Source organism: Cydia amplana, chromosome 5 (genome assembly GCF_948474715.1).
Source record: "Cydia amplana chromosome 5, ilCydAmpl1.1, whole genome shotgun sequence".
Classification (NCBI taxonomy): domain Eukaryota; kingdom Metazoa; phylum Arthropoda; class Insecta; order Lepidoptera; family Tortricidae; genus Cydia; species Cydia amplana.
Genome location: NC_086073.1, coordinates 10,303,670 through 10,316,152, shown reverse-complemented (window position 1 = coordinate 10,316,152; position 12,483 = coordinate 10,303,670). Strand labels below are relative to the sequence as shown.

Here is a 12,483-nt window from a genome sequence, read left to right as displayed (position 1 = left end):
TCTAATAGGTCCTTCGTAATGTAATTTTTCCAAAGAATTACGATGTAAATAAGCCATATTTTTAATATAGTCTGAAACTTTAAATTAATGCAATTATGTAGTCATAAACTCTTCTTGTATGGGGGCTCATTTGATTAGGTATTATATTTTATTAAAGCGGCAATAGAAAAATACATTTTGCTAAAATTTCAAGGGTCTACCACCTACTCATATTACGGGTCATGCATGTTGTGCTCCTCGTTGATTGACCGCTAATGGACAGCGGAGGCTTATAAAGCGTTCCATGTAAAGTAAAGGAGCCCACTGATTACCAGTCCGCCGGACGATATCGGCCTGTCAGAACAAAAAGTTGACAGCTCCGAACAATTGACAGGCCGATACCGTCCGGCGGACTGGTAATCAGTGGGCCCCTTAAGAGATCAAACAGCTACTCGCTACATTTATTACTGTCATAAGTTAATACGAGTGCTAATTGATATGTAGTTTTTTCTGACCTAGTTTGCGAATGGTACCAGTCTTGTCGTTTCTGAACCATCGCGAGACTGCTTAATTTCGGATGTAGTCAAGGTTGACTGACGTCTGTCGTTGCCTCATAATGTCACGATGGAGCTGGTTTTATCAACTGATCAAAAGATTCCTTTGCTATTCAATAGATTAGTTTGTTTAAAGACACAGTACCTACATAAGACATTTACCCCATTTTTTGGATTCGCTGCCGGTTTGACATGCTGAACCGTTTTTTTATAATCTGGTGAAGTTTTTGTATTTATGAATTTTTTTACCTACAGCTCCTTGAGATATTCTTATAAAAATACTTAAAAGCCGTCGGAGTTAAGGGGAAGACGACGGTGGGGCATGGGGAAAAGGACCTAAATGTTTAGAAAAGTGTCAAATTATTCTTTGTCACTTTCTCAGCATGCTTTTCGTAAATAATGGGGTTTATCTATGTGAAAGGACGGATGTTGCCGACATAGCCTGGTGAATTAGCACGCCGCCGAAGTGGTAATGAACTAGTCATGTTTGTCGTTACACGGTTGTTATCGAACCAATGGATTATTGATATAACGTTATAAATTTCAGCAGTTCATAATTACTGATCAGATGAAGCTACATCTACAGCTAATGCTCAAAATGATTAATGAAGCAAACTATGTAATTGTAAGTGTGCTTTGGTGTGGTTCTTAATCTGTCAGCTCCCACGGCTCATATATTATGAGCCAGAACGCGTTCGCGTATATTATACGTGTGACATATTGTGTTACAGATGGGACGAACATGGACTTTGCCGAAAACGAATATTCGGCCGTATCATTCGGTTCACTTATGACAAAAGAAAACGCTGTAATTAAATTAGCATTAAATAAACCGCTTCTAGAGTAAAACAAGTTTCGTAAAAAGCAAAGGACTCCCAAACTAAATTTCAAAAACCGTAAAATTATCAAAAACTGCTTTAAGTAGATTTTACTAGTTTTAATAACAACGGAAAGAACTTAAACTCCGTAATTGGGAGACGAGCAGCTTTGGTACCTACCTAAACACCTCTATATCTTGAATCTGGAAATGGTGAACAGGAATGACCAGATTCAGAAGGTGAAGAGAAAAGCGTGACTAAAACGTCTCGGAAAACCAAAATTAGGCGTAATCGCCTATCTTTTTACTAGCTTTTACGAGGGCTGTTTGATAAGTACCCGTTTTCCAAATGTATTAATATCACGGGCCGAAAATATGTATACAATCGTTTTAAGCCATTTTTCAGAGGTGGGAAAATTAAAAAAAAACAGCATTCTTTTGTTTTTTTCTCATTTGACAACGATTCAGTGAAAGCGTGAACTTAAAATTGTGAAAATGGAGAAAGAGCAGTATCGGTCTGTAATTAGATTCTTGTTTTTGGAAGGAAAAACATGTGATGAAATAAAAGTAAGAATGCAAGCGGCTTACCATGAATGTGCTCCTTCTATGACAACCGTCAGATACTGGTTTAACGAGTTTAAGCGGGGGAGAACAACCGTCTTTGATGAGGATCGCCCAGGCCGCCCAATTGAGGTCACTACAGACGATATGGTTAAGAAAATTGAAAATATCGTTTTAGCCGACCGCCGAATTGAACTTTGAGAAACCGTTGATGCTGTAAATGTTCCAATCGAGCGGGTACAAAACATATTAGAAGATAAATTGGGTATGAAGACAGTATCGGCGAGGTGGGTGCCGCGTTTACTCACGGAGGAACAAAAACGGAACCGACTGACTACTTCGGAGCAGTGTTTGGCCGTGTTCAAACGTAACCCGAAGGAGTTTCTGCATCGTTTCGTGACCGTAGACGAAACGTGGGTCACCACTACCCTCCGGAAATGAAAGGGCAGTCGAAGCAGTGGATTTTACCGGGTGAACCTGCGCGAAAGATAGCAAAAATCGTTCCATCGGCTGGAAAGGTCATGGCGACCGTTTTTTGGGATTCGCAGGGTATTATACATATTGAGTTCTTAGAAAAGGGGAAAACGATAACAGGGCAGTACTATGCCAATTTATTAGATGAATTTGACGCTGTGTTGAAGGACAAACGACCCCATTTAAAAAATAAAAAAGTACTGTTTCATCACGACAACGCACCAGCTCATTCGTCTAGAGTTGTGATGGCTAAATTAACACAATTACGCTACGCCCTATTGCCTTACCCCCCGTATTCTCCAGATTTGACCCCATGCGATTTATTTTTGTTTCCAAACCTGAAAAAATGGCTCGGTGGTAAGCGATTTGGATCAAATGACGAAGTCATTGCCGCCACAGAGGCCTATTTTAATGACTTTCCGAAATCATACTTTTTGGATGGTTTATTGAAGCTTGAATATAGGTGGAACAAGTGTATAGAGGTAAAAGGAGACTATGAAGAAAAATAAATGCATATAAACAAAAACAACTGATAATTTTTTTCATAAACGGGTACTTATCAAACAGCCCTCGTATTTAGTTTCACATGTCCCGTTGTCTGTTATCAAATCTTGCAAGTTAAATTTGATCCACTTCCCGGTTTCCGATTGAGCTGAAATTTTGCATACACGTGTAAGTCGGGTGACAATGCAATATTATATTATGGTACCATCGAGCTGATCTGATGATGGAGTAGATATGAGCGCCGATGGGCATATAGCCGGCGGCGGCGCGCCGGTCAAAATTGGTCGGCGGCGGCGGCGAATCGGCGGCGTGACCTTGAAACACCTTCGATTAATGAAAACAGAATCCAAACCAAAATTTTACCGAAAAAACATGTTTTTGCTGTAAGAAATTGATGAAATAAATGCATTCTTTATTTTCAAGGATAATTGGACGTAGTTTAGCGTAAAACATTCATCCTCTAAAATTTGACATTTAAATGAACGACTTTTTCGTTTGACAGAAAGTTCAAATTTGACTAACAGATTTTTGTGGATTGGATCTTTTACCCTAAACTACGTCCAATTTATTGAATAATGGTACGAAAAAAATTGATATCGTATAAACTGTGGATAAGCGGTATCGCGCGGCATCAGAGGCGGTCTTAATCTTGGCGAGGCTCTGTCCGGAAGATCTTAGCGAGGCCCTTATCTTTTGTGCTAAGTTAAAAATTGCGGATTGACTGTATCAGAGAAACGTCTTGTCGACAGTCCAAAGAAAATCGAGCTCCGTCATTAACCAATATCGACCCAACAAAACCGATTTATGTCAAAAAGTGAGGTCCAACGCCGAGCTCCATGTGCCGAACACCAAAGACTTGATTTCGACGCCTCCCAATGCGAGGCCAGAGGATGAGCTGCAGGTAAGTATACAGCTAAGAATCGAACGCCAAGTGTAAGCTTGGCTAACGGCCGAACGCCCGGAGCTCCGATTGCGGCGCGCTTCTGTGCGAGGCCGAGCTGCAAGAGAGCAGAGCGAGGGTGAAGGCCGATAAAGACTGAAGCCATAGTGTTAAAGATCTGGAGCTTTCCTGCAGGCGCATCCGTGCGACGCCAAAGGGCGAGCTGCAATAGAGCTAAGATCGGATAAGGACCAATGCTCAAGCGTTTTAAAACAGGCCGAAAGTTGAGCTCCAAACAGGGCCAAAAACGTTTAATTGAGACCCGATTCCGCGCCCTTCCGTGCGAAGCCAACGGCCGGACGTTTGAACGTGGAAACGCTTAATATCTCAAAATTAACCCCATTTTATACCTTTTAAAGATGGTAATGCTTGCAATGGTTAAAGTAGCGGTAAATGACGAATGGTTAGCTGGCAAAATTAGTTATGCATTGGATCGGTAATCCAAAGATGTGGGTTCGTGTCTCACGTTAGCCAGAGTTTATCACAGTTAATTTTTTCATTATGATTAACATATATCTAGTATATATATATATATAACCTATAAATTGTGATGTGGAACGTTCCACAATAAAAATGGAAGGAAATCAGTATATCTATTACAAGCATATTGATGTTAAAATTGATATTAAATAATTTCGTTTCTCCTAGACTAGTAGCGCGGTTACTAGATAGATAAGTTTGCATTTGCCTTCGATATTTTTGAATTATACGGGCCTAAAATACCTTTTGAATGCCTATAAACTATTCGAAGTGGCGCCGTTAATGATCTAAACTCGATTAAAAATATATTATCTGATTCTGAAAGTAGTAGTAACTACCAAGGTCACGCCGATGCCACGCCGATAGCGCAGCGTCGGCGGCGGCGGCGCGAAAATTTTGTCGGCGGCGGCGGCGCGCCGGCGCGGCGCTCATATCTATGATGGAGACAGGAGGTGGCCATAGGAACTCTGTGATAAAACAACGCAACCTAATTGTGTTTGGGGTTTTTAGAAATGTCTCGATGAGTATTAGTTGCCTGTGGAAAGAAAAGTACAGTCAGCGATAAAAGCTTGTACCAAAAATGAAATTTTTGTCAAAAACTTTTTCGTATGAGGTTATGAATTCGGTATGATTTACATCCATACCTACTATTGAGTGTTGATGGAAAATGCTTCATGATTTTGACAGAACTTTAAACCTGTCCATCTCTAAATATCGGGGCATAAATAGGACTGCACCTTATCTGCTTCCTTAGGATTTTAGTAGTTTCATATTTCTATTTAAGTAAGCAAAATCGGTCTAGCAGTCCATCTAGCAGTGTTAATTGCTAAATTTATTGCAGAATTGCACGTAGCAACAAAATAAATATTGTCATTGAGCACCGAATTTGCCGAATATTCGGCGCATCTCTATATTTTATGGATGGTTCGATGTTTGGATACGCGAAAGCGGCTAATCAAATCTCGATGATGTCTGGAACACAAATAGTTCCTAATCTGGAATAAGACAGGAAACTTTTTATCTTATCCTTAGAGCTGAGCATTAAGGACTAAATAAATCTGGGGGCACGGCAGTGCCCCCGCCAAGTCGAGCGCGAAGCAAACACTGCCGTACCATCCTTTACTGGAACCATTTCGCCGCATTTTCAGGCCCCTATTTGAGAACCTCTGGATAAGACCAGAACGCAGAAATTTTCGTCATCCAGTAAGCTATAATCACATACTTAAAATCCAAAATTTCAAGTCTGTAGGTCATTTAGTTCCGAAGTTAAGCGAAAGCAAAGTTTCGCATTTATGACACTCATTCACTCATGATCATCAGCATAGAACTAGTACTTCCCATAAACTCAGAGAGCTGAAATTTGGTACAGAGTTAGGGTTTAATGGCCACATAAAGGGAAAACCTAAAATAAAAATATTGCAATATCAGTCACGTTTTAAAGATATAAGAACTGCATAAGTAAGTTTGTAATCCCATATAAATATATGATATTACAAAGTTACTGTCGCAGTTCCTACAAATAGTAGGTAAAGGTACACTACGATGTACGATGTGAGTATGAATGAAGATATGTTTAGTTATGATATCTGTATACATAGTATGGGTATGAGTACCCGAAAAGAAGGACTGCCTACAAAAAGAGATGAGATCCCATCAAAAACATTACATGTAAAAAGGTGCAAGTCTCGCAACGCTTTTACTACAAAAAAGTTTTGAGATGTAATGTGAAACCAAGTCGGTTATTTTAATCAGTGCCAGGGGGTTTTAAAACTGTATCAATAAGATATCTTTAATTTGTAATACATATAATGACTTGGCAATCGCACATAATGCTTTACTCGTACCGTACTCGTAAATATGTGTAATGCTCAAACTGCAGTTAGCGCTAGCGTTATGTTAGAATTATTTTTAATAGGTGACGATGATCCTTTTGTCATTATGCAGCCGTGCGATGGCTAAGTCATTATAGGGCAAACCTTGGCTTATCGGTGATACTTGGTAATTCGGTGATGATGCGTTGTTATCTTACGCTGAGCTTTAGATATGAGCGCCGCGCCGGCGCGCCGCCGCCGCCGACAAAATTTTCGCGCCGCCGCCGCCGACGCTGCGCTATCGGCGTGGCATCGGCGTGACCTTGGTAGTTACTACTACTTTCAGAATCAGATAATATATTTTTAATCGAGTTTAGATCATTAACGGCGCCACTTCGAATAGTTTATAGGCATTCAAAAGGTATTTTAGGCCCGTATAATTCAAAAATATCGAAGGCAAATGCAAACTTATCTATCTAGTAACCGCGCTACTAGTCTAGGAGAAACGAAATTATTTAATATCAATTTTAACATCAATATGCTTGTAATAGATATACTGATTTCCTTCCATTTTTATTGTGGAACGTTCCACATTACAATTTATAGGTTATATATATATATATACTAGATATATGTTAATCATAATGAAAAAATTAACTGTGATAAACTCTGGCTAACGTGAGACACGAACCCACATCTTTGGATTACCGATCCAATGCATAACTAATTTTGCCAGCTAACCATTCGTCATTTACCGCTACTTTAACCATTGCAAGCATTACCATCTTTAAAAGGTATAAAATGGGGTTAATTTTGAGATATTAAGCGTTTCCACGTTCAAACGTCCGGCCGTTGGCTTCGCACGGAAGGGCGCGGAATCGGGTCTCAATTAAACGTTTTTGGCCCTGTTTGGAGCTCAACTTTCGGCCTGTTTTAAAACGCTTGAGCATTGGTCCTTATCCGATCTTAGCTCTATTGCAGCTCGCCCTTTGGCGTCGCACGGATGCGCCTGCAGGAAAGCTCCAGATCTTTAACACTATGGCTTCAGTCTTTATCGGCCTTCACCCTCGCTCTGCTCTCTTGCAGCTCGGCCTCGCACAGAAGCGCGCCGCAATCGGAGCTCCGGGCGTTCGGCCGTTAGCCAAGCTTACACTTGGCGTTCGATTCTTAGCTGTATACTTACCTGCAGCTCATCCTCTGGCCTCGCATTGGGAGGCGTCGAAATCAAGTCTTTGGTGTTCGGCACATGGAGCTCGGCGTTGGACCTCACTTTTTGACATAAATCGGTTTTGTTGGGTCGATATTGGTTAATGACGGAGCTCGATTTTCTTTGGACTGTCGACAAGACGTTTCTCTGATACAGTCAATCCGCAATTTTTAACTTAGCACAAAAGATAAGGGCCTCGCTAAGATCTTCCGGACAGAGCCTCGCCAAGATTAAGACCGCCTCTGATGCCGCGCGATACCGCTTATCCACAGTTTATACGATATCAATTTTTTTCGTACCATTATTCAATAAATTGGACGTAGTTTAGGGTAAAAGATCCAATCCACAAAAATCTGTTAGTCAAATTTGAACTTTCTGTCAAACGAAAAAGTCGTTCATTTAAATGTCAAATTTTAGAGGATGAATGTTTTACGCTAAACTACGTCCAATTATCCTTGAAAATAAAGAATGCATTTATTTCATCAATTTCTTACAGCAAAAACATGTTTTTTCGGTAAAATTTTGGTTTGGATTCTGTTTTCATTAATCGAAGGTGTTTCAAGGTCACGCCGCCGATTCGCCGCCGCCGCCGACCAATTTTGACCGGCGCGCCGCCGCCGGCTATATGCCCATCGGCGCTCATATCTACAGTGAGCTTACAATGCTGAAATGTAAGCAATTAAATCGCTGCCAACCCAATTGCAAGCATCAAAACTAACAGCTGCCAACAATTTTATAGCTCGCATTTCCTCATGGTGAGAACTGTGTAAGATTATAACGCAGTATCACCGAATTACCAAGTATCACCGATAAGCCAAGGTTTGCCCTACGTATTACAAATTAAAGATATCTTATTGATACAGTTTTAAAACCCCCTGGCACTAGTGGCACTGATTAAAATAACCAACTTGGTTTCACATTACATCTCAAAACTTTTTTGTAGTAAAAGCGTTGCGAGACTTGCACCTTTTTACATGTAATGTTTTTGATGGGTTGACTTTTCTCCAATATGCTCGGAAATGTTCACCTTATTGTAGCAAAAATAGTACGGGAAGTTCTTCATACAGCTTATACTTGGTCAACCAGATCTTGACAGTAGAAAAAGGCGGCAAATTTGAAAAATGTAGGCGCGAAGGGATATCGTCCCATAGAAAATTTGAATTTCGCGCCTTTTTTTACTGACAAGATTTGGTTGACCAGCTATATATTGCACAATTATTATAATTTATTTTGAATAGACGAATATTGAATGGTACTGTATGGCAGAATAAGTTTGTGCCTTTAACTTTAAATAAATAATTAAAGAGGCAAATTGTTTTTGACATTTTTGATGTGAAGGTTCGATTTGAGTGAGGCTTGATGCTTAAATAATGATTATTTTACCTTATTTCCTCGCATGTTTGGAGAAAAGTACTATATATATGCCTCGGCATGGAATAGCAATTCGTGGATCCACGAATTGCCCTTGCCCGGCCACTGCAATAATGTACTTTTGTGGTACTTAACTTATTAATGTTAACAATAGATAAGAGAGGGTAGAAAAGGGCTTCAACACTCGACGCTCAAGGTTCACACTTGACTGCTCAGGTTTTCCTCCCGTTTTTGTTGCAATTGAAGATAAAAGAATGACGCAGCAAAATAACTACAGGCGTATTCATGTTGTTGCACTTCTATATTAATGGGATGTTGAATCGTTCCCTGTATTTAAAATTTATTGTTTCCATGTAATATGATTCAGTTTCTGTTTTTCTGTTTAAAATAGGTAGCTGTTACTTTATAGTATGCAAAGAAACTACAGTTATTTCACTTAAATAAAAATTAAAACTCAAATTACACCTTATTTCTGGTTGATAACGAGGTGTTGCTGCCATAAGAAGCAATTAAGAATCACCCTAATCGCCAACACCAATGTGGTACATGTTGATTGAACACGTCATATTTAGTCCAGAATAGGGTTATTGACACATGTTGAATTTTATAACCAAATCTAGTTAATAAATAGATAGAACATGAGCAATTTATCACAATACAATGGAAACTTAAAAAATATATGAGAAAAAATAAAAAAATACACGACCTTAAAGTTTCAAAAACAAGCAACAACGGTTGCACTCCGGGAGTGCCGATAGAAGTGAAAACTCACCTCACTATGTTACCGAGGCCCGGTAACACGATACATACGTTTAGCGGAGGTATTCTATTTATTTATTATATATTATTATTATTCTCAAATAAGTTCATACTTTTTCATTGACATGTTTATTTAGATACTGCCATGACAACGTCAAATTATTTGAACATAGGTAAAGAGTCTCGAAAAGGAGTCCGCAACATAAATGTCAAATAACATTGAGTTTTTATTTATTGATTTAAATGCCATCTAAATTAACCTAACCTAACCAAACCTATCCTATTGAAGGCTTCGTTCTTCCTATTCAATTTGAAGCGCGGCACCCTACCGCGGCGCGCGAGGCTGCCCGCCTCCGCGCCGGGGCGCCGGGCCCGAGCACCGCTCCCCGATTATGAGTGGCCATCTAAACCTTACGGTCAATTACGGTCACGTGATCGCCTTACGCTGTCTCGAGTTTATCATTTTTCCCCACCTCAAAAATTGCCCAGCGCCGCTAAAGAACTTTTCACTTCAATTTTTTTTAATGATACCATTCGATTCCTTACATTTTATTAAAATAATAATAATATACATAAACGGCAATATTTCACCGACAAAATCGCAACTTCCTTGTTTTCCATACATCGAAACGGCTTCTAACGTTACATGGTGACGTCACGATTCACGATGTATTGTCATTTTCTTAGAAGCGTTTCGTCCGTAAAGTGCGGGTGACCTTAAACTTTGACCATCATTTGTGACTTTGTATTGCTTTAAGACAATGGGTCCCATACAGAAATTTGATCCTCAAAACAAACCTGATCGACTGATGCCATTCATAAAAAATTGTCAAATACCCTATTGTCTACAAAATATGGCATCGCTTACCCAAGCTTTTAGGGCCAAGGTGTGCTGAAAAGAAGAGCCGATAAAGTGGGAGGACAACGTAGGCAGTAGGTGGGGCAAAAAGAAAAACGAGTGTGGGTGTGTGACGTTATCATTCTTACTAAGTCAACCATTTATACTTTCTTGCTAATAAAGTGAGGATTAAATTAAGCAGTCAACAATACGGCAGAAATTTATATATCTTGCTGCTCTCAGTTACACAGCTTTGGTAAACAAAAGTGACGAATTCGGCAGTTTCCATTGGTTGTATTTATTGTAGAATACATAATTCCGTAATAGGTAAACCCTGTTCTGTACGGTTCAGTAGAGTAAGGCCCTTCTCTCACGAGGCTACTCTCAAGCGATTTGTGTTTCGTACGCGTATCCTACGCGTCGCTTGTGAGTACCCGCCATATTTATTTCCTACTTTTCGCACACGACGGGACGCGTTGACGACGCGTTTGATAACAGTCGCACGCTACTGTCTTGCTGGTCGCACGCGACTCGAGTCGTATACGCGTTGTATACTCAAGATGGCGGCGGAACAAGTTTTTAATATAAATTTCGTTCAAGAGGTGGAAAATAACCATGTTTATATAATTATAAGCTGCCTGATTATGTAAGAAAAGATGTGACAGAAAAGGCGTGGCTTGAGATTGGAAAAAAAAATCAATTTGACAGGTCAGGAATTATATTTTTATTTCAATTAAATGTATATGTCACCGTAAAATTGTAAGCACTCGTTAGATTATAATCTCGCTAGTTAAATCATAAACTGACGGTAGGGAGATTATAAACTAACCTAACCTACGTTAGATTGTAAACTAACGGGTTCACAATCTTACGGTGTCATATACACAATAATTGGACGAATAAAGAATTGAGAATAGAGAAGAAGATTGTCTTCATCGCTGGAGTCATTAGACATTGTCGTACGAATGTTGTTCCGCAAATGATACAAAATAGTCTCATTTGCGTAGCACCGTGTGCGGAAACGAGTAGCATACCAGTAGGCGATCATGGTTTGCATCTCAGTCGCGTAACTTTTGAATAGTCTCGTGAGAGAAGGGCCTAAGACTCGTGGATGCTAAGTAGGAATTTAGCTCTCTTCTTTGGTTTTTGATATTCCCTCACTGCCCCAATCTACAATCTGTGTAACAATATTAACAGTGCCAAGTGCCTTTAATTTATGGAACCATAGAAAAGTCAGGGTGCCAACCAACAACATCATTGTGCACGGTCAGTTAGTTTCGTTTAACGTATGTAAACAAATACCGAGGAAACTGTGACACTTTTAGTCGGAATTCGAATGTGGGTCACGCGTAGTCATCATTGGCCGTAAAGGAAAACCCAACCGCTGCTGGATTTGACTTCTGCGCTTGCTGTGCATAATGATCAGTTACGCAATTTCTTCCTCAAAAATGAAATTTTGAAAGTATACATAAATTATCATTTGGGTCTGAATTTCTTCGTAATCGAACACAGATGCTAAAATTAGCCAACCCATCAGTCTTTCAACCTCATTAATTGATATGAGGTCCGACGTGTAGTACCTATATTAATAAATAATGTATCTCCGTTTTGAGACTTTGATATTGACACGTTATCAGGGTGCACAGTAGTGTTTGCGCCGATACCGATAATAGCATGTGTGGTATGATTCGGTATGATTAACTCATTTGAGCGTAATGGCGAGTGGTTACGAAGACACCGGCGAAGCGGAATTAGAATGAAGTGCGCGGCGCGACTCGCCGCGGCCGTGTGCCACGTCATTGCCGTGACCCACTGACACAGATCCGCGGGGCCGCCTGCATGCACCGATATCTGCACGCGCCGCCACCTCTTCCTCTCACTCCTACCCGACCACAATATCGCTTGCACTCTTTTTAACATGCATATTTTTGATGCATTTCTATTTTGTAATGCGTACCATTGCCACTTACGTCATGCGAGTTTTACTATCATTAAACGAGTCGAGTTGCTTTTATACTAAACTTGTTTCATACGCGGCTTATAAAAAGATGTGCACATGCGTACCTCACCTAGACCTTAACATAATTTCACCATCCGTGTCAACTGATGCTCTACATACAGTTACATATACATGAATGTTGCTTTAATGATAACTTAACGTAGGTATCTACATTGATATATTTTTATG

At 39.9% G+C, this 12,483-nt stretch overlaps 1 protein-coding gene across 3 annotated transcripts in view; it reads left to right on the top strand.

Annotated features, from left to right (window-relative positions):
- The window catches only part of LOC134647957 (uncharacterized), a 79,449-nt gene that overhangs the window by 11,258 nt on the left and 55,708 nt on the right, over positions 1-12,483 (top strand). The gene's annotated exons all lie outside the window — the stretch shown is intronic.